Source organism: Lampetra planeri, chromosome 2 (genome assembly GCF_965212315.1).
Source record: "Lampetra planeri chromosome 2, kcLamPlan1.2.h2, whole genome shotgun sequence".
Lineage (NCBI taxonomy): Eukaryota > Metazoa > Chordata > Hyperoartia > Petromyzontiformes > Petromyzontidae > Lampetra > Lampetra planeri.
This window is the reverse complement of record NC_136108.1, coordinates 29,871,672-29,898,684: the sequence shown is the minus strand read 5'-3', so window position 1 is coordinate 29,898,684 and position 27,013 is coordinate 29,871,672. Positions and strand designations below refer to the sequence as shown.

Genomic DNA, 27,013 nt, shown 5'->3' with positions numbered 1-27,013 from the left:
GATAGCTTTAAAGCATTTAGCGCGGGGCCCTTGAAAGTTCAGGGCCTGTAGCTTACGTAGATACTTTTGCTACTAGGATAATCCGGCATTGGAATCGGTCGTGACTTGAGGTAAGAATTCAGTCCTGATTCACCATTGCTAACATCGCCATTGTCATCGCAGACAGGGGCGGTTTCTTCATTAGGGCGATTGGGCGACGCACCACCAATGTCATTCAACCACAGAGTCACGCTAGCCGTCACTGTCAGCCTCTGGATATAGTCCAATCAGCGTCATGTCACGTTCTGTGGAGTACCGCCTCTTTTTGGGCGATTTCACTACGGCTGAGAATCGCCCCGAGTGGTCCCATAGACTTACATTCAAAGATGTTTTTTTTCGAACGGGGGCGCTGCAATGCATTCTCTATGGCTTCCGGGAGGGCATGCACTAACGTGCTTACGTCATCATACGTGCTTACGTCATCATACGTAAGCACGTCTCATCCAACAATATAATTTGTTGCCACCTAGTGGAATCTTTAATAAAATAAATTTGAGTGGTTTGTTTTAATAGTGAGTATAGAAACAAACAAGATGTATTGTAAGAGTCACTTTATTTTTCATTAATATTAAAGAAGTGAAGTTGCCTTTACATGCTTAAGCTGTTAATTTATCCATTGCATGGGTGGACCTTATCCTTATCAATCATCCAGACATCCAGGGCCGGCCCGAGGCATAAGCGAACTAAGCGGCTGCTTGGGGCCCCCTGGCCACCAGGGGGCCCCCGAATCGTTTTTTTTTTACAATTAAATAACTTAAACAAGTGATATAAATGAATTAATGTCATTGGAGGATAGATTTAAGTCTCTAAGTGAGGTTAAAGAGAACTTTGGAGTGCTGCTCAATTTTAGGGAGCTAGATCAAAAGGTCCGGAGGGAACAATGTGAGCTTCTTGGGGAAAAACTCTCTTGTGGAGAGGAGGCTGATATTGATGGTAGCGCACTGGCAGTAGAGATAGAGAGTCTTCCTGAACTTCCCCAAACTATGATGACTGCCTTTGAGCTTCTCACATACCTCTCACAAAATGAGATGTGTGAGCTTTACCCAAATCTTTGGGTAGCTCTCAGGATAGCCTGCACTCTGCCTGTGTCAGTTGCCTCAGCAGAGAGGAGCTTTTCCAAGCTCAAATTGATAAAAACATATTTGAGATCATCAATGGCCCAGGAAAGACTAAGTGGACTTGCAGTCATTAGTATTAATAACAAAGTTGGCCAAGCAATACCATACAATGATGTCATTAGTGACTTTGCCTCCAGAAAAGCTAGGAAGGAACGATTTTGAGGTCATTGTTGTACAGTTGACATTGTTGAACCCTTGCTGTTCTTATGTTTGCTTTCATTATTTAAGTATCTTTTTTTTTGTAACATTCTATTTTTGATTAGATTAATGTTTGTCTATTTTGGTTTTATTTAAAAGATTGCACATTTAATGCACATTTGCAAATAATTTATTTAATATGTTTTTTGTGACCGTTTGTATTCAGAAGTTTTAATAAAAGAGTGAAGTATTTTAAGTGTTGTTTTTATTTTTTATTAATACATAACCTCACTGTATTCGTTTATAATATTCGCTATAACATTATAGTGTGACATTTGTGTCAATAATCTTCTAGCACAGATGAGTCTGCGTGGTGGGAGGGGGGCCCCCAAATCAAATTCTGCTTAGGGCCCCCAAGAGGCTCGGGCCGGCACTGCAGACATCTGCCCCCCCTGAGAGATTTTGCAGGAGCCGCCACTGATCGCAGACAAAAGCCAACATCTGCCTTCATCATATTTACCATCACTAATATATCTGTGTCATTGTCACTAATCACCTTTACCATCACTAATATATGTGTCATTGTCACTAATCACCTTTACCATCATCTGTGTCATTGTCACTAATATTATCTTCACTTCCATTGTCGTCATTGTACGTGCTATGAAGAACGACCATGTCCCTAAAACGTCAGCCATTATATATTTTAACTTTTTAAGGCCGCAGTATTATTGACGAATATGTTGAGTTGTTTTGTTATTCGTGCTCGTGCGCCACAGCAAGCACAGCAATATCACTAAAAAATGTGTTAAATCATCACGAACACCATCATCACTAACATAATTGCAACCATTATCATACCTGTCGACCCATACGGTTCACCCGTATTCTTGTACAGGGAAATTTAGTTTTTCGGTCCATACGGCATACAGCCGTTTCAGTACGGGCAAAACAACGCCATAATTTTTGTCAATTTGTTTGTGTTTCTCCCTTGGGACTTTGTAGGATGAATGTTGTATAAGGGCACGGGGTGACCAATAAGGTGTGAATTTGTAATACGGTAGGCACCGATAAGAGGACAAGTATGCATTATCATCACTAAACATCAGTACATCATCACTTACATCCCTAACATTATCATTATGATCGTTATTGCTAAATTGATTTCTCACATTGTCAAAAAAACACATCCAGAGGTGGGTAAATTGAGTACCATCTCATGAGGTGCACCGCGCGGTGCAGATATATTTAGAGCTGGGTAATCAATAACTTTGAAAATTATCGGTGCAATTACTCAACGAATCGGGACAACAGGAAATGTTTGTAAAAAAAAGTATCTCCTTTCGTACCATGTGTGCCGCTGGACGGGAGATGGTAGGCTTGGCTTGGTGATATCATCATCATCGTCAGCAGCAGCAGATGTGTAATACTGGACATGGCTTGCAAGGGGTTTCTCACCTCTGGGAATCAGAATGCCGGGGCGACCACCAATTTAAGTGAGCCCACTCAATTGACTTAAGCAATAAATCGTCCCAGCTCGTAGGGAGATTATTAACAGCGGGTGTTGGAATGAGAATGTGCCCTCGCCATGTTCATGTGGAATTTTCACCACGATGTTTGAGACGAGCATTTTTGTAGAGCTTATGGAATAGCGTATTGTGTTATACTGTGTAGCGTTGTATTGTATTATGTAATTATGTATCGTATTATATGGTTATGCTGGTTACTCATTAAACATGGGATGTTGGGCCACGTGCCAACGTTGGCCCACTGTTTTGCATGTGTAGTGCCATAAGAGGGGAGGGGCTGCTGGGGGCTCTGGGATCCTAGGCAGATAAGCCGTCGGCGCCAGGCGCTAGGATCCCAGGCAACCCAGATGCTTAAGCCCCTTGGCGCCACCAACGGGGGGGCTGTGTGTGCTCTGTGGGATATCTGGGGGCGCACACAACCCCACCCCTCGTTGGGGACGAGGCATAAAAGGGCAGCTCCCTGGCCGATCGGGGCCAGTTGTAGCTCAAGACCCAAGACCCAAGACCAGCCAGCTTAGGACCCTGGACCCCCTCGTCCCGCTTGTCCTTGTAAGGGCCGGGACGCTGTGAGGGCCAGTGGTGGGACTCTGGGACTCCCGGCTCTACGTCCTTGTAAGGGCGAGTTCCGAGGAAGCCAGAGTCCAGACCCGCACCTTGGCTGGGTCAGGTCAGATTAGCCTCCCCTAGGGTAATTGTAGCCGGAGGACCCCAGATCGTGGCCAGAGTAGTGTATCTAGGCTGTGTACCTAGGCTGTGTACCTAGGCTGTAACAGAGTATCAGGACTGTTGGAGTGTTGTATTGTAATAAAGAAGTTACCTCTACAAGTGTCTCCGGAACCCATTACACATGTTTACTGCGTAACGCTGAAGCAGCTGTAGTCACCTGAATGTACGTCGTGTGTTCCCCATGTCGGGTATCTTCACCAACCTACACTGACCAGTGCGGTGAAGCTCCGTCACGTATCTTCCCACCCAAGAGTCAGGCAATCTTATATTCGGTCCTGAAATCACTTGCAAGTCTGATTTCATCAACCATTGCGACGGCACCGTGCGTGTACGTGCCAGTTAGGGGTCGGCACGGTTTGGCTCAAACCACCAAACCGCGGTTTGAACCGAACCAAATCGGTTTGGTTTGGCTCTGTTTGAACTGGTTCGGTTTGGTTTGGGGCTACGAAAACCGACTCGGTTTGGCTCGGACAGGGTGGAACCGGCTCAAACTAGTTTGGTTCAAGCCAACTTAAGAGGTTTGGTTTAGCTTAGTTTGGTTTGGTTTTGGTTTGGTTTGGTTCAGTCGTCGCTGGTTTGGTTTGGATTGCTCAATTTGAAACCAGTTTGAGTCGGTTCAAACCGTGCCGACCCCTAGTGCCAGTACACGCCACAAGGGATAATGCCGGATAATGAATTTAATCTCATAGTGTCATTCATGCAATTGTATCTCAAACGCTGTACAATGATTACACGGGTTAACAATAATGACAAAGTGTCCAGCAAGGAGATGGAGCAATAAAATTAGGTCCTTGTGCAGCTGCTTTGTGGAATTACTGCATCGCGGCATTGTGAGTGATGGAGGCCTTCATCCAGCAGTGGATTGATTATAATTACGACTGCTGATGACAATATTGTTATAAAGTATCGTATAGTATGCAGTGATGGATTCTCTTGTGATATATCATGCACGTTAATTTGTGCTGGAAGTGTTGCATCATTGTTTGTATTGTATCATTGTGTTGTGGTGCAATGTACGACTCCCCTAGCCTCGTGTGAGGATCACCTACCCCGAGTCCCCACTCCTACCCCCGACGAACCCCGGTTACGTCCCGGGTCCCCCTTTAAATACCCTCCCGGGGGCATGACGTCACCGTCCCCCAAGGTCCGCCTGACGTCACGTTCTGTGACGCCACTCTCTCCGAGGGCGAGCGTAACCTGACGTCACCCACTACTCCTCTACATTCGTGACTGCAGGGATTCATCTTCTTGGTTCTTTCGGTAAAGTCACGTAGAATGGAAGTAATAAAATAATATGCTTTCGTTTTTATTATTTTATTATTTCCATTCTACGTGACTTTACCGAAAGAACCAAGAAAACAAGGAATTTATCAAATTTGTCCCAAGACACCGGCACCTGTGGCCTACTGTCCTTCGAACAATGCCACGAGATATTTAACGTCCACTGAAATGCAGACGGTGCATATTCATTGTTAACACAACACAACATGACAACTGCAATGTGAATCTCTACAATAAGCAAAATCGCTCCTGCTGGGCTATGCCACCATCCCGTGTTGTATTGTGTTGTTTTGTGTTGTTGTGTAGAGGTGATACAACATGGCCGGCTCAGTCCTGTTCACGTCCTCGTGGGTCGTGGGGTTCCTCGTCATCGCCTTCATCGTTCTCGTCCTGTTCTTCATACGGAGAAGCCGGTGAGCGTGCCTCGCCATTCCTCACAACTGCTCACTACAACACCTCAACATTTATCACTGCAACACTCCTCACACTATATTATTGATTATTTCGGTAATGTCACGTAGGTAGAAAACTTAAAATAAAAATAATGAAATAAAAATTACAAAATAGTGATTTTAATAATAACAAATATAAATAATAAATTGGAAATTATAAAAGCAAAAAAACCCACGACGTTTCATCGCTCCTCGCCACACCTCACTGCTCACCTCTACAAACTTACCACTCTGCACCATGAATTACTCACTATACCTTGCCATTACACTCACCACTGCTCACCATTACACACTTAATACTCCTCACCAAACCACACAGCTACATAGTCCACCATACCTCACCACACGACTACACACCTCGCTGCACCTCAACAAACCAAACCATATCTCACCATGACACAACTCACCACTTCACACCTCACCACACCATTGGGTATCATGGCCCACAGGACCATAGCCCTGGTGCACTGCCCTCTGGGCTATAATGCCATTCGTCTTCCTCTTGCCCCCTCCCCTCATTCCCTGGCCTTGCTCCGTTCCCCCCACCTCAATGCCGCCCCCCCCGTTCCCCACTCATCGATGCCCTCCGTGCTCCCCCAGACGCCCAGGAGAGCCTCCCCTTGATAAAGGCCTCATCCCATGGCTGGGCCACGCCATCGAGTGCCGGAAGGACATGTACGCCTTCCTGCGGCGCATGCAGCGCAAGCACGGAGACACCTTCACGGTCAGCAGTGGCAGTGGGGACAATGGGAATGACAACAGCAGTGGGAACAACGGGAGCAGCAACAATGAAAGTGGGAACAATGGGAACAGCAGCAGTGGGAATAATGGTAACGGTAGATGGAGTGGGAACAATGGGGACAGCAGCAGGGAATAACAGTTGGGATTTGGGTTGCCGCAGGTACAAAAAAAAACCCAGGACATATCGTGGGAAGCAGAATGTCTCATAATTCCAAAATAGGGCAGATCAACATGCAAGTGCATCGTCGTGAGTTGTATATTGTTATTGTGAAATTTACACAACACAAGAAGTTTAGAAGACTTGCAGATTTCCGAGTATGGCATCTACATGAAGAGGACGTCCTGGGAAAACCAGAACAGGTGGTAACCATACTGGGGGCAACCTTCATCTCCATATAGACATTTTCTGAGGCCTAGGTTACGAAAACTAAAAGTATAAACTTTTTCTTTGAACATTTTGGAGACACCAAATTTATACATTTTGCTTTTCAGGTTTGTATAATTATAACGTTTTCTCCTATATTTATCTTGAGCTCCACGTTACATCCTTCTTTGTTAAGTTATTCTATAGTTTCCTGATTGACTAAACTGATATTATGGGGATGTGGAATTGTGCGCCGCTCACATTAATATTTCACGGCTAAGTGTGGACTAAATTTCTGATTGCGAATGACTAAATTAAATCCAGAGACTAAAGCCTAGCTAAATATCCTTCAACTAGACCAGGGGTCGGCAACCAAAATAACAAGAAGAGCCATTTCTTTCCAATTCGGTACAAAATTCAGTATTTCAAGAGCCGCAATGCATCTGAGTACATACTGTTCATACGTACATATCGTCAAGAAGCAGCCCGTAAAGAGCCGCATGCGGCTCCGGAGCCGTAGGTTGCCGACCCCTGAACTAGACTAAAACTATGGCTAAAATATAACATACTCTTTGGTTCTTTCGGTAAAGTCACGTAGGTATAAAATAAAATAAATCACGACGTTTCGGGCGCAACACAAACGTCCGTCATCAGGTGGGAAAGCATGGTCTGCTGCTGAGGCAAAGCGATGGTCTGCTGGTGAGGCAGCAGACCATCGCTTTCCCACCTGATGATGGACGCTTGTGTTGCGCCCGAAATGTCGTGATTTATTTTATTTTATACCTCCGTGACTTCACCGAACGAACCAAAGAGTATGGATTCCTGCAGTCACGAAAGCTTCAAATCAAGATTCAAATATAACATGCTTACTAAATTAACACTGTACGCGTGTGCACTTAAAAATCATGTCTGCCAGTCTAGTGTGTGCCTGATAAAGGCACCATGGTGAAATCGCTGCCACTTATTGGTGAATGGCGGCTGTTGTTGTCGTAGTGAAGTATATAGCGCATTTCACTACACACCCGGTGAATATAGTTAGATTTTTACTCATGACCAACATCAGTGGCAAATATTTGAACCAATCTTGGGCCTCCTCGAGGTCAACGCAGCCATAATTTCATAGCTGATGTGGCACACTCGAAATGAAGGACGTGGGCAGGTGCTCCAAATCGAGGGCAAGCACATTTATTTATTGTGGTTAATATTAATCTTGTGAAGAACCGCACCGTCACTCTGTAAAATGCAACAGCGCGTGTTACACGCAGAAATCCTTCCGAGACGCCATTAACCATGTGGCTGGTTTACACGTGCAGTTATTCATTAACCCTTTATCTTTAACCCAATTCTACTACTTATAAACCATCCTTGTCTTTGACAATCACATTTGCACATCACTATTCGACTATTACTTTAATCTTAAGCTGTATGTCTATCTATACCATCCACTTATATCGGTATATTACACCCATTATATGTACTGTATGTGTACAGTATACGTACTGTATCTCACCATTGTACAGCTTACTACTTTACATGTGTTCTATTCTCAATAGCATTGCAAGTAGTCATACTCTGGGTACATGGGCATGGTTATAGACTAAACAGTATTAGAGTTAGAGAATTACAATGACAGTAACTAATTACAGTGCGTCATCCCTTTACAATGCACAGTGCTAAAACGCCTCTAATTGCATATATCACAAACGAACAATTTAAAGCCAAGCTTAAAGTCTAGAACAAGTCTAGAACATTTATATAACGATCAAAAACAACCTTTGGGTCCTTTACCTGAAAAATGCAACAGCGCGTGTTACACGCAGCAATTATTCCGAGACGCCATTAACCATGTGGCTGGTTTACACGTGCGGTTATTTATTAACCCTGCCAGCCATCTACAGGCCCGACTCAGTCATCACATGCTGCTGTACACACATGCATTGATGCACTGGACAGCACATCAGGACCTTCACAGAACCACACTTTACTCCCTTGCTGCACAAGGACATAATAAAAAGAGTGATCCATTCCTAATGTGCCACACTGATGTGGTGTGTAAACATAAGGCATTGGTGCGACAAAAAGGCAGCACGGAATGCTTCTGGCCGAAGCACTCTCTCATGTGCCGTGACCACCTTGATCTTCCTCCTGTCTCCTGGTTTCAAGGATGACATCGACAATTTTCAGCAGTTCTGCTGAGTATTCATGTGGCTGCACAGATGAATATGGGAGACATAGCGCTTGTTACATTGAATGCAGAACCACGTGGGTGGTTGGGCCGATCGAGATCGACGCTATCTTTGTTGCTGGTGCCGCATCTCCTCCCACTGCGCATCGTGATTCTTGTAAAAAAATTGGACAGTTGCCAGCCGCTTGCACTTCTAGCTGGCCTTCACGTTTGCTCACTAGCAGCAACTTGCTTCAGCATCCTGCGGAGGCCATACGCCAGATCTTTAGTTGTCTTTGCGTATCCGCCCCCTGCGCCACCGCAGGTGTGCTTGGGCGGACAGTACATGACGTTCATACTGGACCCACACGATATGATGGCCGTGGCACGCGAGGCACGCTCCATGCTCGACTTCACCGAGTTTGCGCGCAAGCTCGTTCTCAGCGTCTTCAGCGTTAACTTCAAGGTCGAATTCTCCAAGGCGACAGAAGCCCTCAATGTCAGGTGCGGCGCCTCAAACAACAGCTCACACTACAACACACTCACGGTCTTGTATATGTGGGTGCAGTGGTAAGATAGTTTAAGATAGTGAGAAGGGCCTGGGTTTGATTCTCGACACGGGTGTCTTTCTGTCGTCTCCCTGTTCTGAAGAGTGTGAGTATGTGAGTTTCTGTGTAGAGTTTGTATGCTCTTTACTTGCCCTGCATGGGTTACCTCTGGGTTCTTCAGTTCCCGACCATAGTAAAAACTATAATTAAAAATACTATAACTGCTATAGGCCAGGACCCTCTTGAAAAAAATGATTGAGACTCATTAGTGACTAGATTCAGATTATTCAAATCCAATTACTTAGCAGTGCCAGCTCGCCACTCTGGCCCCTGAGTTACCCGGCCACTTCCTAGTCAAATTTGTCGAAGAAACAATAAATACGCAACCTAATATACAGGGTGTTTAAAAGAGATGGACTCAATTTCAAAGCAGTGTATTTCACGATGGCAACATGTTAAAATTACACAAAAAGTTACAAACGGTTTAATGAGTTATCAGGTTTTACTAACCATTTTAAAAATGCTCTATGTGCCCTCCACCTGCTGTACGGACAACATCGAGACGAGAGTTGAATTCGTCCCAAACGCCTCTCAAAGTGTCTTCTTCCACTGACGTCACCGCTGCCGTGATTCTGTTTTTGAGGTCATCCAGATCAGTCGCTAATTGTGGCACAAAAACACGGTCTTTTGACGTATCCCCACAGGAAAAAGTCGTAGGGTGTGATGTCTGGGGATCTTGGGGGCCAAGAGTGTAGCGCCAAGTCTTGGGGTCCCGTGTGATCTATCCAACGTTGAGGCAGTGTGTCTTGCGAATGACTGAGGCTAGGGGCTGTTTGTGCGCTGGGAGAGGCATATAGCGGTAATCATTTGAAGCTCATTTGGTAAGAGTTTCATTCATGGGCGGTTCGTGGTTGCAGAGCTATAGCGATTTCAAATCGGGTCCATCTTTTTAAAACACCCTGTACATATGTTTTGCATCACTTGTGTTGTTTTATCCAGGCCACCTCTCCCCCCCCCCATTACCCCAGATAATCAAGAGTTTACAGTACTTCTTTCATATGGCAGGATGAAAAAGCAACAGTTTTGAAACGTAGTTGAATCCTAATTTTTTTTCAACCAATCCAAGAAGGCAATAGATGCTGTACGGATCACACCGACACCGCCAGGATGTTGCTTGGATGGCGCATTCGTCGGTGAAGAAGACTGAATTCACTGAATCTAACGCCCATTTCTAAATATGTATATGCATGCTTGTATGGACTATTGTGTGTGTGGGTGGCGAAAACATCACAAGTTGACAGTTGGGAGCACAGGTGGTGCATCTGCCAGTCATCTGAGGCAGTCAACTCATGGCACCTGGGTGTGTCCCCTGACCTTCCAGCTAGCCTTCAACACTTCACCGTGGCCTCAAGGTGCACCTAGTCTAGCTCAAGCGCCGTGGTGCTGTCACCACTACTTAGTGGTGATTGGCGGTTGTTGTTGTGCTCTTGTGTGTTCATGCAGTTGCCATTCACGGCCAACATCCGTGACGAATATCTGAACCGTTTTTGGTCCTCCCCTTGGTCGACTGAGCCATGAATAAGTACCTGGTGCGGTGTGTAAACATCGGCACAGGGGAGACAAAGACAGCCAGGCGTGGTGCCAGCCACGAAAACCCCGTCGTGCACGTGACGGCCTTAAAAAGGCCACAGGGGGGGATCTTTATCTTTGTTTGCTCCCGAGTGCATGTACGTGTGTTCGTGTGTGCGTGTCGCCTCACAGCCACCTGCAGGGCAAAGGGCTAGTGGACCTGACGGATGTGTAGTGGTGGTGTTGACGTGCGCCGACTGTGACAGTGATGGATCACGGGGCGGCGCGGGGTGCGGGGTTGGGCACGCGTTGTGGGCGTGGTGTGGACGCGCGCGCCGGGAGTGACAGATGACGGGGCGGCGCGGCGTGGGTGGTGAGGCACGATGAGATGTGGGAAAACAGGATCGTAGCCAGCGCCCAGCGATTGGTCGAATAAGTGGGTGCTCGCAGCGACGTCCGCAGGTGGGGTATAAAGGGGGACGCGCGAGAGCACTCGGGGAGAGTTACCCAGTTGAAGACCCGAAGACGGAGCTGAAGACCTAGTGCCCCGAGACCCCTAGTCCCGCCGTCCTTGTGGGGACCGGGGCCCTGTGTGGCTCGGAGGCGAGGCTGTGGGACCCGGGGTCCGACGCCCCCGTGGGTCGGGCTGGGGACCCACAGTCGAGACGGATACCCCGGGCAGGGAGTGTCCCGAGTAGCTCAGTGGCGTTAGTCGCCGAGTAGCTAAGTGGATGTTGGTCGTCCGAGTAGCTCAGTGGCGTTAGTCGCCGAGTAGCTAAGTGGGTGTTTGTCACCCGAGATACTAAGTGGATGTTGGTCATCCGAGTAGCTCAGTGGGCGTTAGTCGCCAAGTAGCTAAGTGGGTGTTTGTCACCCGAGATACGAAGTGGGTGTTTGTCACCCGAGATACTAAGTGGGTGTTTGTCACCCGAGATACAAAGTAGGTGTTAGTCACCTGTGAACGAGTTTGATAAAATAAAGAGTGTGTTACCCGTGAAGTCGTCTCCCGCCGAGTTACTACATTACAACTGGCGTCAGAAGTAAACCTGTCTTCAAGAAGTATGGACACGAGGAAGACTACCCGTACCCACGAGCGAGGTCGGGACGACGACGGCGTACAGGGGACACCTACCTCGGGTGGAGAGGACGAGGAGTTGCCGCCGATGCAGCACTTCGCGGTGATGGCCGACGCTCCGCTTGCCTCCGACACCAGCCTCCAGGACGCGCACTCCCGGTTGGCGGAGTTGCTACTCGCCGCCGCCGCTGTCTTGGCCGACATCTCCGTTCCGGCGAGCGGAAAAACGGCTGCGGGGTTGGTGGAGGAAGCGACGTTGGAGGAATCCCGCCAAAAGGCGCTTCGCGCCAAAAGTCTGGAAGTTGCCGCCGTTTTTGGGGGGCCGCCACCGATTGGCGGGAAAGACGGACGCCACGTGGCCGGACACCTCCGCTCAGCGCAGCCCACGTCATCAGCGCGCGCCGGAGCTCTCCATTTTGCGCCTGACAACCGAGCCGACATTTTACACAACTACAGCGGAGCGCGGGAAAATCTCTCCGACGTCGACGACGATCGGGTCCTCCAGCAAAGATTGCCCGCGCTGTCGGCGTTCAAGGCGGATGGGGGCGACTGGGGAGCCTTCCAACGAAGGTTCCTCGCTCATCAGGAGATGTCGGGGTGGTCCGACACCACTGCCCTGCGTGCGTTGCCAGCGATGCTTGACGACGACGCGCTTGCAGCCTTCACATCTGCTGCAAGGTCGTCCCGCTCTACGCTCCAGGCCGCACTACACCTGATGGCGAAGGTGTTCGGGCCGCCCTCCACGTGTCGCCACCAGTTCTACGATCGGCGGAAGGTGGCTGGAGAAACGACGCTCGCCTATCGCACGGCACTACTCGCCTTGGCGGACGCAGCTTTTCCCCGCATGGATAAGGAGGGGAAGGACGCCATGGTGACGGAGCAGCTGCTGGCGTTGGCCCACGAGTTGGGGGTCCCCATCAATGTGGCGGACGAGATGGATATCTGCTCCCTGGCGATCGCCACGAGCATTCACGCGTACGAGGTCCTCAAACGCAAGCCGGGGGTCGTCTGCAAATGGGCGGGGAACGCGGCACTGGCCGCCACGATCGCCGAACCTCAGCCAGCTGCGGATCAGGAGCAGGCCTTCGCTGCATCGCGTCCGGGGGAGTGGAGAACGGGAGGTCGTTCGCCCACACGTTCACCCCGCAAGCTGGAGCAACCGAAACCTACGACGTCCGTCGTCTGCTACAACTGCGGCCTTCGGGGTCACGTCGCAGCCGGGTGCCGGGCCCCGCGTCAGCGCGCCACAGGACCACGTCGGGACGACGACCAGGGCCACAAGTCATCCCAACAAAACCCGGCAAGTCGCGGCACCTCACACGTTCGGTCCACAAACACGGCACATTCGGGTCGCCGCTTGGCGGTGGGGGGTTCGCGGCTGGGTGCCGGGGGTTCATTTCGGCGAGGGGGGTCCGTACGCGGCCCGCAAGCAGTCGAGTGGTCCGAATTGGCCCACAGGATCGTGGCTGCGTCGGCCGGGTCGTCCGTGGTAACGGGGTTCATTGACGGGGTTGAGGTCCGGGTGCTTGTTGACACGGGTGCGTCGGCCACCATCATCTCGGACCTTATTTATAACATTCTTCCCGTCCAAAGTAGACCCCTTCTGCCAGTAGACGTGCCATTTTATGCGGCGAATGGGGGATCCCTGGGGATCATCGGCCAGATTCGGGCGACTATTTGCATTGGTGACATCAAATTGGCGGGCCCTATTTTTGTATCATCATCGCTGGCCGTCCCCTGTTTGCTAGGTACGGACTTTTTGTCCAAAATGCCCATCAAAATTCTTATAGATCAGGCCTGCATAGAGCTTCCGTCAGGTCGGCGGGTTGCGTTTTTGACGAGCCCTACCAAAATGCGCACGGTTTGTGCGACGGTGCAGGTGCTGGCAACTCACACTGTACGGGTGCCCCCGGGATCGCAAATGTTAGTACCCCTTCGGTTCAGGAAGCCACTCGAGGTGGGTGCGGAGGCACAGGGGGTGCTGTTGGGGCCGTCTAACAGAGCCAGAAGGGGCCTCGACTTAGCGGTTGCTCAAACCATGGTGAGAGGGGACAGTGAGCCGTTCGTAATGGTCCTGAATACGGGGTCGCGGCCGGCCGTAATTGCGCAGGGAACGGTGCTGGCTCACGCCGCGCCGCTACCCGTTGAGGAACGGCTCGTGGCTCAAGCAGATTTCACTGTCAAGTCGCATCCTCCAAGTGATGAGGGGACTGAGTGGTTGGACTCGTTGTGTGCCGGTTCTGCTAACTTGTCCGAGGTGCAATTGGGAGCATTGAGGGGTTTGCTACTCGAGTTTGCTGACGTGTTCAGCAAACATAAGTACGATATCGGCTGCACTGACCTGTTGCGCCACCACATAGCTACAGGGGACGCGGCCCCTATTCGTCAGAATCCCTTCCGGCTCAGCCCAGCCGAGAAGGAACATGTGCAATCGGCGGTTAATGATATGTTGGCGGCCGATATCATTTCGCCCTCTTCTAGTCCGTGGGGTGCTCCTATTGTCCTAGTAAAGAAACAGGACGGGTCCTTGCGGTTTTGTGTCGATTTCCGCCGCTTAAACAAAATCTCGATGGCGGATGCGTATCCGCTCCCCAGGATGGATGAGTCGCTGGATGCCTTGGCGGGAGCACAGTTTTTTTCCACACTCGATCTGCTTTCTGGATTTTGGCAATTGCCACTCGATAACGAGTCAAAACCTAAAACTGCTTTCCGGACACCTGGTGGCCTATTTGAATTCAACCGTTTGCCCATGGGCTTACATTCCGCTCCCGCCACGTTCCAGAGACTCATGGAATTGGTTTTGTCGGGCCTCCAATGGGATACCTGTTTGATTTATCTCGACGATATCATCGTCTTTAGTCGGACTTTCGAGGAGCACCTCCAGCGACTGAGAGCGGTGTTCCTCAGGATGCGTTCCGCTAAGCTTAAATTTAAACCGGCTAAATGTTTTCTGCTTCGGGAATCGGTCAGGTATTTGGGCCATATCGTGAGTCGTTCAGGCATCTCGACGGACCCTGCTAAGACGCATTGCGTCAGCTCATGGCCAACGCCAACCTCGGTCACGGAGGTTCGCAGTTTCATTGGTTTCGCCTCCTATTACCGTCGTTTTGTCAAGCAATTTGCCACCATAGCCAGGCCCCTGCACGCTTTGACGGCTAAGGGTGTGAGGTTTCACTGGGGGGCGGAAGAGGAGGCTGCGTTCTGCTCCCTTCGTGACGCCTTGGTGCAGGCTCCCCCCTTGTGTTACCCCGATTTCACACAACCGTTTTTGCTTGACACAGACGCCAGCAACACGGGTATCGGGGGGGTGCTCTCACAGGTGGTCGGGGGGGTTGAACGGGTGGTCGCCTACGGTAGTAGAGTTCTTTCCCCCGCCGAACAACGCTATTGCGTAACTCGTCGTGAATTGTTAGCGATTGTGTTTTTTACACAGCAATTCAGGCCGTATCTTTACGGCCGTCATTTTACGGTCCGTACGGACCATGCGGCTCTACAATACGCTATGCGCGTGGCACAGCCATCGGGCCAATTGTCCCGATGGTTGGAGGTCCTTCAAGACTACCAATTCACGACGATTTACCGCAAGGGATTGCGACACTCAAATGCGGACGCCTTGTCGCGGTTGCCTCCGTGCACGGACTGCACATGTTTGTTGGGATCGGCGCGGTGCAAACCCCCGGTCGCCGGCACCCCGGGAGTTGCGCTCGCCGCCACTGACACCCCGGGAGAGGACGCCCCCACGGGGAGGGATTCGCTGTTGTCGTTGCCCCTCATTGAGTGGGGCCGTCTCCAGATGTCCGACAGCTCCCTACTTACGCTACGTCGGAAAGTTGGCGCTCCCGAGGTAGGGGAGGCGCGGGTCGGTTCCTGGGTGTGCAGACAGGGCCTTTTGATGAAGTGGGACAACATGTCCCGGCGTCACGTGCTCGTTGTGCCTGTTGCTATGCAGGGTAGGGTTGTTCTGGCAGCTCATGAACGGCTCATGCATCTGGGTTTTCACAAAACGCTCGCCCTAATCCAGCGAGACTATTATTGGCCGGGGATGGGTAACGACGTGGCGAATATTCTTAAGGGATGCGTAGGGTGCGCCAAAAGGAAACCGCCACCATTGGCAACTAATCCACCGCTGCAATCCATTCAGGTTTCGCGTATAAACGAATTGGTAGCGTTGGACATCTTGGGGCCCTTTCCGGCTACACCAAGGGGAAATAGGTTCCTGCTGGTTGGCGTGGAATACTTCACCCGATGGCCTATGGCATGGCCGCTCGCCAACCAGTCGGCTGCGGCGGTGGCGGACGCCTTTGTCCAGGGTTATGTTTTGGACAAGGGCGCCCCCGAACGCTTGCTGACGGATCAAGGAAAGAATTTTTCGAGCGTTTTGTTGCGCGAGGTGTGCGACCTGTTGGGTACAAAGAAAGTGCGTACTTCCCCCTACCACCCGCAGACTGACGGGATGGTTGAGCGTCTGAACAGGACGATTACGTCTATGTTGTGCCAACAGGTCTGCGACGATCAGGTTGATTGGGACTTACAGGTGCCGGGGGTACTCGCGGCCTATCGAATGGCCCCTCATGCGGCGACGGGGTTTTCCCCATTTTTTCTTATGTATGGGCGGGAGGCCGATCCGGCCATGGACGTCCAACTGGGGATTTCCCAGCCACGTGCAAAATCTAAATTGGCAGACCACATCAAATTTAATATCGCCAAATTGACTGAAGCGCGGGAGGCGGCGAGGTTGAATTCGCGGTCGCGGCAAATTGCGAACGAGAAATTGCATGAGCGGAGGGTGCATACGCATGATTGGAAACCAGGCGATAAGGCCTGGCTGCATTGTCCACATGCACCGTTGGCTACGTCCCCCAAGTTGTTGAGACCTTGGAGGGGACCGGTGGAAATTGTGCGGGTTGCACGACCCCAGAGTATACAGATTAAATGGGGGAAACGCCGTTGGTACGTGCACCCCTCCCGACTGAAGCCCTATGCGGCACCGTGTGACCCCGTTCTGTGCCGTGACGACCGGGCGTGTGATGTGACCGTCGACTCGGGGAGGGAGGTGTCGCAGGCTGATCCTCACGTGTCTCCACCTGACCCACCCCCAGGTGCCTCGGGCTTGACGGCTGCTGACCGTCGGGAGCCTGAACCCCGGGGCACGCACGGGTCCTCGATGCCTGGCCGATGTCTTCCTGAACCGCCGGCACCACCGGACGTTCAACCGCGTCTGGTGCCGTACGACGGGCCGGCAAGGCGGACTCGGGCTAGGGCTCAACAATTTTCATGAAGACGTTTTTTCTCTACACCGAGCTCGCCCGGTGTTCCCCTCTGCCGGGGTAATGTCCCGTTGTAGGGACGCTCGGAAAAAAGGGGACACTGCACGAGTCGAAAGAAAAAAAAAAAATGTTTTCCATTTATTTTCCTTTCTGCATACACATTGCTATTGTCACTCGCCGGTTTGTATATATTGTTCTATTGTCGCGGTGGCATTGGTTGATGGTTGCGGATGGTAGTGTTCGCGTCGTGTTGTGTTGTTACGTTAGTTGTTGTTCTTGTTGTTGTGTTGTGTTACGGGGCACACAGGGCGGTTTGTATATTTTTATAGCAGCCGGGTCGGCTGCGAGCTATGTGGTAGGGGGTGATGTAGTGGTGGTGTTGACGTGCGCCGACTGTGACAGTGATGGATCACGGGGCGGCGCGGGGTGCGGGGTTGGGCACGCGTTGTGGGCGTGGTGTGGACGCGCGCGCCGGGAGTGACAGATGACGGGGCGGCGCGGCGTGGGTGGTGAGGCACGATGAGATGTGGGAAAACAGGATCGTAGCCAGCGCCCAGCGATTGGTCGAATAAGTGGGTGCTCGCAGCGACGTCCGCAGGTGGGGTATAAAGGGGGACGCGCGAGAGCACTCGGGGAGAGTTACCCAATTGAAGACCCGAAGACGGAGCTGAAGACCTAGTGCCCCGAGACCCCTAGTCCCGCCGTCCTTGTGGGGACCGGGGCCCTGTGTGGCTCGGAGGCGAGGCTGTGGGACCCGGGGTCCGACGCCCCCGTGGGTCGGGCTGGGGACCCACAGTCGAGACGGATACCCCGGGCAGGGAGTGTCCCGAGTAGCTCAGTGGCGTTAGTCGCCGAGTAGCTAAGTGGATGTTGGTCGTCCGAGTAGCTCAGTGGCGTTAGTCGCCGAGTAGCTAAGTGGGTGTTTGTCACCCGAGATACTAAGTGGATGTTGGTCATCCGAGTAGCTCAGTGGGCGTTAGTCGCCAAGTAGCTAAGTGGGTGTTTGTCACCCGAGATACGAAGTGGGTGTTTGTCACCCGAGATACTAAGTGGGTGTTTGTCACCCGAGATACAAAGTAGGTGTTAGTCACCTGTGAACGAGTTTGATAAAATAAAGAGTGTGTTACCCGTGAAGTCGTCTCCCGCCGAGTTACTACATTACAGATGCAATGATGTCCCAGCTGCACCTGCTCATGGGGCCAGGTTCGTTTGACGAGGGGAATGGCCGTGGGGGGTGCGGGGGCCACAGGGACGCCAAGTGGCACGAGTCCGGCCTCTTTCACTTCTGCTACGACATCGTGTTCAGGTGCGCCGCGCCAATCACCGCTTCACCTCTCTCGCCCCCTTTTGGCATTTTGCCCATTATTTTTATTGCAGTTTTTCAACATCATCATCGTCGTCGTCGTCATCATTGGTGTCATCGTCACCATTACCATTGTCATCATCATCGTCAATGAGTAATGACTGTCCGTGCTGCGTGTAGAGCCGGCTACCTGGCTCTGTATGGCCAGGAGCAGAGCACGAACTCCCTGGAGGTGTTCAAGGAGTTCCGCAAGTACGATCAGCTGTTCCCTGCCCTCGCCACGTCCACGCTCTGGCCCGGTATGACACAACTGTCATGATACGTCTCTCAAGTATCTTTTATAACTGCAGTGCCCGGAGAAAACCCACGGGCACGAGTGGTACCATAAGCCTGTAGTGATTTGATGGATTGTCACGAATGCAACAATTCAACAAAAAAATCGACCCTCTTTTTTCCCGTGTCTGTTTTCTGCCATGCATGTTATGTTTCAATCTGTCTTGCATGGGCCGTTCGCGTAACTATATGCCCACCCACCCACTTAACCTACCCATTTAGCAACTCGCCTACCCACTCACTCACACGCTCACTCGGCCACTCGTCTACTCAACTACCTACCCACCCGCTTACCCAAGCTCCCACCTGCTCACCTACACACTCACCTACCCACTGACTCACTGAACCACCCACCTACCTACTCAATCACCCTCTTGTACCCATGCTGACTTGTCCACTGGGTGCATGTTTTTTTTCGAACGCCCATCTCCCTCTGTCCCACACCCCGTTTTTCCCCCCATCTCAGCCCAGAGGAATGAAGTGGAGCGACTCCAGTCATGGTTCTGGAAGCTCATGGGGGACACGCTGCTGCGTGCACGTGAGCACCTGAGCCCCTGGCTCCTGAGCCATGACGAGAAGCTGATCGAGCTGCAGGGCGACAAAGAGACCCGCGATCGCACCTTGTTCATGCTGCTCTGGGCCTCGCAGGTGAGACGACTGAATCAGCTCTGAAACGGAATGAGTAACGACACCTACGGTAGATAATCGATTATCGGGCGGCTTTGGGCGGGGGGGGGGAAGGATTCACCGGATTTAAATAAACACCGGATAATAATCACATTATTATTTAAAATGGCATTTTTATCACATCATTGTATAACAATGTTTTTCGGTGTTGTGTAATGTGTTTTTTGTGTTTAAAATGTGTTTACGGTATGAATTTGGCATAAAGAAACATACAAATGGACAAAAAATAAGTATCCTGTAAAAAGTTACTGTATTTACCATACCGTACTTACCACTCCAATCTTGAAGACTCTGCATGGGGTGATGATACGTATTACGCTCTTGTTTCAACAACCACGTGTTTGATGACCGCCGGACTGATGGAGCCTTTAGATCGGTGCTCCGGCGAACGCCGAATTACACAAACGCAAATGCATTCTGCGCGACCTCTCACCCAGTGTATAAGAGAAATGGTGTGATGCCTATTATTTAATTTCCGCTTTTGTTAAATATGATACCAACATTTTTTTTATACTTGACTACAAGAATGTAGTAAGGCAAGCCAGGAGATGGCACCCTCAATACGCACAGGCACAGATGGATTTTGTTGAAATTCTGTGATCTTCCAACCTCGCCTCCTAAGTGCTCGATTACAGGCTTGAATGTCCCCCACGTGACCAGGGTAACACGGGCCCCGCGTCGTTCTGGATGCTGGCGTATCTGATGAGGCACGCGGACGCCATGGCGGCCGTGCGCGCCGAGGTGCAGCAGCTGCTGGAGGCGACGGGGCAGAGCGACGGCGCGGAGACGCGAGTGATCTCGCTGACGCGCGACGCGCTCATCAACACGCCCGTGCTTGGTGTGTCCAGTCACCCGTTTACTCACCTACTCACCCACCCACTCAATAATTTACCCACCTGCCCACTCTCTCACCCACCCTGCTCGCTTATTCACTTACTCACTCAACCACTCACCAACTCACTCGCTCAATCGCTTACTCGTTTCCTCACTTAATTACCCACTCACTTACCAGTTCACTCACTTGCCCACTCGCTCCCTCACTCTATCACTGCCTTACACACCTCACCACTCACTCTCTCACCCCGCTTGCATTCTCCCCCACTCACTTGCTCCCTCATCCACCCACCCACCTGCTTAATTGTGAGGGGTGGCCATCACCATGCCCGGCCACCTTTGTTTCTACAATGCTGTTGCTTACACACTGCATCAGGTCGATCTTAGGAAGGCCCAGGATCGGTTCAGATATTTTTTGACCGAAGTCGGCCGCGAGTGGGAATCGAATAGGTTAATTGCACATTGTACCAACCAATTCTCTACCCGTGGCCCCTCGCCCCATGCAGACAGCGCCATTGAGGAGATGCTGCGCCTACGCTCGGCTCCCATCCTCGTGCGTGCCGTCCAGCAGGACATGACGCTAAAGGTGTCGGGCGCCAGCGGACCGGGCCCCAAGCTCCGCGCCGGCGATCGCGTCGCCATGTTCCCTCACCTGAGCCCCCACATGGACCCCGAGATCCACCTGGATCCCGAGGTGGGGGAGGCTGCTGTCCGCGCGTGTCTGTCGTAGAGGCCAGGGCAGGTGCTCCGGTCTCTTCCCACACGAAGAAAAACACTCGTTAAGACGGAATGATCAAGATGGCCAATTTGGTAGCAGTGCAGTGAGTAATCATCGTAACAATATATTCGTCATGCTGCGTCTTGTCCAGTATGTTAAAGAGTGTTTGGCATGTGAGAGGAAACCAGCACACCTGGAGTAAACCAGAATACTTAGAGAAAACCCACCATGCATGTAGGGGGTTAACGCTAACAATCCTACACAGATTTGTTTAAGAATCCAATTCTGTATTGCAATCTCATGGCTACCTTGTGGCCGAAAGCCAACAACATCAGAATCCCTAAAATACAACTAGACATATCAGTACTAAAAGGCTCAATCCTGCTTAGCTTGTTAGATTTGATGGGTACATTCATTGCGATTTCATCGTAGAAAAGTCGGTTGCTGATCTATCTCAATCGTGAATTTGTTAAATGTGGTATAAAAGTCATCTTCATGGGTTTTCTTAAGACTCATCCCACGCAAAAACACTGAAAGATTTATTTACTAAACCATTCCAAGTAGGATCGTGAAAGTCTTGAGCACCTGATTAGGCCATCCTCTATTTCGACTCAGCCTGAAAGGGGTGAGAACCCCATGGCAACTGCCTTGCAGCTCACCTGCTCATCTGTGACGCGTTGTCTCATTCTGACAATGGCAGGAGTTTAAGTTCGATCGCTTCCTGAACAAAGATGGCTCCAAGAAGACGGACTTCTTAAAGTCTGGGCGCAAGCTCCGGTACCCCACAATGCCCTGGGGTGCCGGTGTGTCCATCTGTCCCGGTCGATTCTTCGCCACCAACGAGATCAAACAGTGAGTTCCCCTTCTGTGATGAGGGCTGGATTAACGCAGGGTCCTGATGGATTGCAGCCTGGACCAAACACGTTCCTTCGGAGTGGGCAGGTAGGAACTTGGTTGGACAGCGCATTCGTGCACGACAGAAAGCTCGCGGTCACGTGACGCACTTCAACCAATCCGGGAGCGTACATGTTTGGAAGGGGCTATGCACGACAGACAAATAATCCCTGGTGGGCAGTGTGGAACTGTTATTCCTACCTGTAAATTTTTGTTACCCCTACAACCTCTAACTTTAAGTGGGGGGGGGGGTTGTCGTGTTTGTGCGTATGCATCAATGTGCGTGCGTGTTTCAATGTGTGTACGTCAATGTGCCTGCGTTAGTGTGCATGCGTCAATGTGCGTGCATGCGTGTGTGCGTGGCTCTGCTCAGGTTCATTGTGCTGATGCTGATCCACTACGACATCGAGTTCTGCGACCCCGCCACTAAATTGCCAGACATCAACGTGTCGCGATTCGGATTTAGCGTCATGCACCCAACGCACGAAATTTTATTTCGTTACCGCCCGCGCTTCTGAACAGCGGTCACCACTACCCTCCTTGCCCGGTCTCTAACCCTGCCCTGCTGCTCGTTCTCCCTCTCCTCTGTGAATTTGCAGTTTGTATCTCAGACATCTCTTAAACTTGACGAGAATGACTGTTTCAGTCGCTTGAAACTGTTCTTTCCTCTTTGATTGTTCAAATTGTTTGCTTAAATTCTTGTCCATGCTACCACCTGTCAATCTGTCAGTACATCTGTCAGTCCATTTCTCACTTATCTGTTGGTTCGTTTATTCATCTCTGTATAGATATCTGCCCATCTGTGTATGGTTGATTCTGTGCTGCATGACTGTATCTCCACCTGTTTGTCTATCTGTCCGTCTTTCCGCACCCCGTTTGTCCATCTACAGAGTTGTTTATGTCCCTGTTCATATGTCTGCCCACCTGTGTATCTATTCTTATATCCATCCTGTCATCAGTCTGGTCATGATCATAAATCTTCCCGACTGCTTTAGTTGAATTCAATGACGTAAGAACTGGGTGCTCCAACCCACATAGGATTCCAACTTTATCTGAATTTGTGCCTTATATGGTAAAGACGTCTTTGGCATGGAAATAAAGTGTTGTGTTTTTCAATTAAAAGTTGTTTGGAAAAAAAATACATCGGCTGGATGAATACATTACAGTATACGCATCCTGCAAACAACATTTCCTATTCCCGAAGAGAATAAAATGTATCTTGTAGAATAAATGTACTATTGTTGTCTAATTTTTAAATCGCGTCGTCGTTCATGCACATTGCATCTCACAATCGTCAAAGAACCACAGACAAGCTGGAAGGCAGCAGCCAGGTGGGGAGCCAGCGCTTTCAACAATTGCCCAAGCTCTGCAGTCTTCTATATATTAACATGTTTTAAGCCAATTAATGAGTGCAGAATGCATGCGGGAAGAAAATGGAGCCAACCAGAGAAAGCCGACGTGTGCGAGGGAGCAAAACTCTATACCACCTCCTGGCAAGGCATGGTACCCATGGGAAATGAGTAACAATAATTGTACGATCTACAAACTCTTACCTCCACAGTGCTGGATTATAATTAGGTGTGCCCCACCACCACTAAAGATGCATAGAATGAGTTTTAGGTCAAAGTAACCTACACTTGACATTGCATCCAATCAGTGACAAATTATGCGACTGGACTAAAAGCTTTTATATGTTTTGTTTTTATTTTAAAGCTAAGCCACTTCAGTTTCCCAGCTATTTTTTAGTTATTTTTCCTATCGAATCTCCACTTCAGCTGCCACGCGGGCTGGGTGACCTTGGAAAGGGTCACGGCCACATGACAACAGACTGCGCCATGAACGTTCAAGGTTTTACAAGAGGCAACCGGGTAAAGGTTGGGGGCAGGGTGCACAGATGGAGGTTACAGGGTGGATGGCATGAGGTTGCAATGAAGATTTTTGGTTGAAGTTGACCATTTAACAAAAAAAAAACACATTCCTGCGGAGGGAGCTGGTAGGAACGTTGGGTTGCTCGGTCAATGGCCAGGGTCAACGGCGGCGTGGTGTATTCTGCAAATATGCCGGACTGTGAGGGCGGGCACAAGCCGGCGTGAGTAGGCTAAACGTTGAGTTTTATAAGGGCACCACGGGGTGACCAGCCCCTCCCCACCCAGCCCCACTCCTCCCACCCCCCACCCAGCCCCACCCTCCCACCCTCCCCACACTCCAGTGTAACAATTCCGTTCAGCTTTTACATTTTGTTCTTATTTAAAAGCGGAGCAGCTTTAGTTCCCCAGCTTATTTGAGTTATTTCTCCTATCTAATCTCCACTTCAACTGCCATGCGGGCTGGATGACCTCAGAACGGATCACGGCCACATGACAACAGACTGCGCCATGAACGTTCAAGGTTTTACAAGACGCAACGTTCAGAGTAAAGGTTGGGGCAGGGTTCCCAAGAGGGAGGTCAGAGGGGTTGGTGGGTAGAATGAGGTGCAATGTTGAGTTTTGATTGAAGTTAACCCTCATTTATTGGACGTATTGTACAAAATCTTGGACGCATTGTGCGGTTTGCAGTGGTGAATTTGTCATCTGAGGCAACCGACTACAGAAAACTGCTCGATATAGAATCTGTTTTATCCAGTACGCACCCATCATTTTATCTCGTGTAGAACTCTCATTTGATGTAGAACTATAATGTTACGTCACTTGTCTCATCCAATGCAGAACCATTTTCTCACGTGATACGGTGACATTGTCTTATCCAAAACAGAACCCTCATCTCATACATCATCGAAACTTTTGCCACAGAAAGTTAGTTTGTAACAAAATTACCCAGAATGCGCCCAATCGCATTGGATGTCAGAAGCTAAGCAGAGTTGAGCCTGGTGCGTGATTGGATGGGTGATCAGGATTTAGTCAGGGTTGCTAATTTTTTTTATCTGGGAGAGAGAGGAGTTCGGATCCATTTTCTCCACCATGCAATTCCCTCTATATTTTTATAGGGCACCAATGCGTATTTTAAACGTGCTTGAACGGCGACGGAAAGTCAGACAATAACTCGATCCAGAATGCAATGAATCTTAACAAGATTTTTAATTATTAACAAGGCCTTGATTCGTTATGCACTACCGATACACTATGCACAAGGACGCGAACCGACTGGCAGATAATTTCTTGACATACTCTTTGGTTCTTTCGGTAAAGTCACGTAGGTAGGAAAAGTAATAGATCACGACGTTTCGATCAGCAGTTTTTTCTTGCCGTGGTTGTCCCACATGACGACGATTGCTTGTGTTGCGATCGAAACGTCGTGATCTATTATTTTGTCTACCTACGTGACTTTACCGAAAGAACCAAAGAGTGTGGATTCCTGCAGTCACGAAAGCTTCAATTTCTTGACACACGAACATAACCACAGAGTTCACCGGCTTAGCACAGCGCCCCCGCGCGTCGACAACCATCAAACATCGTGGCGACCATTCGCACCAACCCCCCAAACCGCACTGAGCGATGATTCAACGCATCAGAAGACCGCAGGGTTATGTAACGTCAGTCTCGGGGACTGTGTTGGCACTTTCAGGAGCCTTTCGAGCAACTCAAGGCAGCTGCAGCCTCGGAACTTGGCGACTCAACGCAGGATTGCGAGCGACTCGGTGCGACAGCCGTCCCCGGCCAGCAGAGGTCGCAAACGGGTTTTGATTCCTTACCCGTACCCGGCCGCATCAGGGTCGCAAATGGGTACCCGTACCCGTACGGGTACCCATTTCCGGCCGGGTACGGGTACCCGTTCCCTACCCGTACCCTACCCGAAATGAGTGACAAACGGTTACTCACCAGTGACTCACGGCCTACCCGTACCCGTACCCGGCCGCACCAGGGTCGCAAACGGATACCCGTACCTGGCCGGGTACGGGTAGCCGGGTATCGGGTAGGGTACGGGTATCGGGTACCCGGTTGCGACCTCTGCCGTCCAGCAGCCGCGGGTAGCAGCAGCCAGCCCACAACAACTGCAGCAGCAGCAGCAGCGCCTGCAACAACGACCCATCGCAACAATCGTCCCGGTCACTGAGTCGCCCGTATGACAGCAGCTCTTCGCAACAAGCCAGCCCACGGGCTCCCCCTGGCCCTGGTGAACGTAGACCACAGAGCACCCCCTGTACACTGATAATGCTCACTTAAATACACAAATTTGGTCTGGCACTCACAGCCTCTGTCAATCAACTTGACTCGTGCAACCCCCCCCCCCCCATTCGTGACCCCGGAGCAATCGCTACATGAGCCCTGACTTGTTGGTGACCTCACGTCCCACCAATCACGCACAGCCTCATCGACTAACCCTGTCACCCCACGCCCACCGGCCTGTCCCCCCCATCCCCGTCAAGGCCAGACTCCATCGCGCGCTGGCTTCCGGAGATGGGGAGTTTAGGGAATTCCCCCCCCCCACTCCATAACCTCACGTAACCACGGCCACCTTACATAACCCCGGGGCGACAGTGTTTGTCTATGCTGTTACAGGCTTGTCAGTTGTTGTTGGCGTATGACTGCGAGGTGCCAGCCAATGGCTATACAGCAATAGGTGCAGAGCAGAGATATTGATCCACTTGCTGGTTTGTGTTTGTGGTTTCAATGTCTGGTCTTTGCTCTCCACTTGTGCCCGTGCACAGAGCCAGGTGCGTTTTTTTCTATAAGTGAAGACAATGATTATGATTAGAGATCGGACCCTGAGCCTCACGTGCACAGCATGCCACGTCCAGCAGTGTGCAGAATATTCAGAATACAGGGCACTTTCCCATATTTAGATTTGGGGTGGTGAGATACATATTACATTTGTAGACAACTTACAAACCTTCAACCCCTTATTAGTGCCTACCTTATTACAGACCAATTCAGACCTTATAAATCTCAACGTTCATCATACAAAGTCCCATCACAAGAGAGAACAAACAAATAAACAAAAAACATGTTTTGCCCATATTTAAACGGCTTTACGCCGCATGGACCAAAAAACTAAATTTCCCTGTTACAAGAATACGGGTAAAACTGGGTCCGCCAACACAAGGCCTATTGTGATATTAGAGGGGCACCGATGCTTTAATTGCAACCAACTTGAGCACATCTCTGCTAACTGCCCATTACCACGTAAACCTCGCATTTGCAGCATCTGTAAGTGGGAGAGACATGGTTCTTCAACCTGCTCCGAATGGCCACACCAGAGTGGCCATTTCATGGGTAAACGCACATCAAACGTATTG

The 27,013-nt window shown here is 50.4% G+C and overlaps 1 pseudogene across 1 annotated transcript; it reads left to right on the top strand.

Moving 5' to 3' along the window:
• The first annotated feature begins 44 nt into the window (after window positions 1-44).
• LOC144731286 (7-alpha-hydroxycholest-4-en-3-one 12-alpha-hydroxylase-like) lies at window positions 45-23,005 on the top strand (annotated as a pseudogene). Its single transcript, XR_013587936.1, has 12 exons — window positions 45-110; window positions 5,138-5,244; window positions 5,884-6,007; window positions 8,878-9,056; window positions 10,862-10,911; window positions 18,176-18,317; window positions 18,495-18,613; window positions 19,114-19,295; window positions 19,995-20,172; window positions 20,675-20,862; window positions 21,587-21,738; window positions 22,154-23,005. The product of XR_013587936.1 is annotated as a 7-alpha-hydroxycholest-4-en-3-one 12-alpha-hydroxylase-like (transcript).
• The last annotated feature ends 4,008 nt before the right edge of the window (window positions 23,006-27,013 follow it).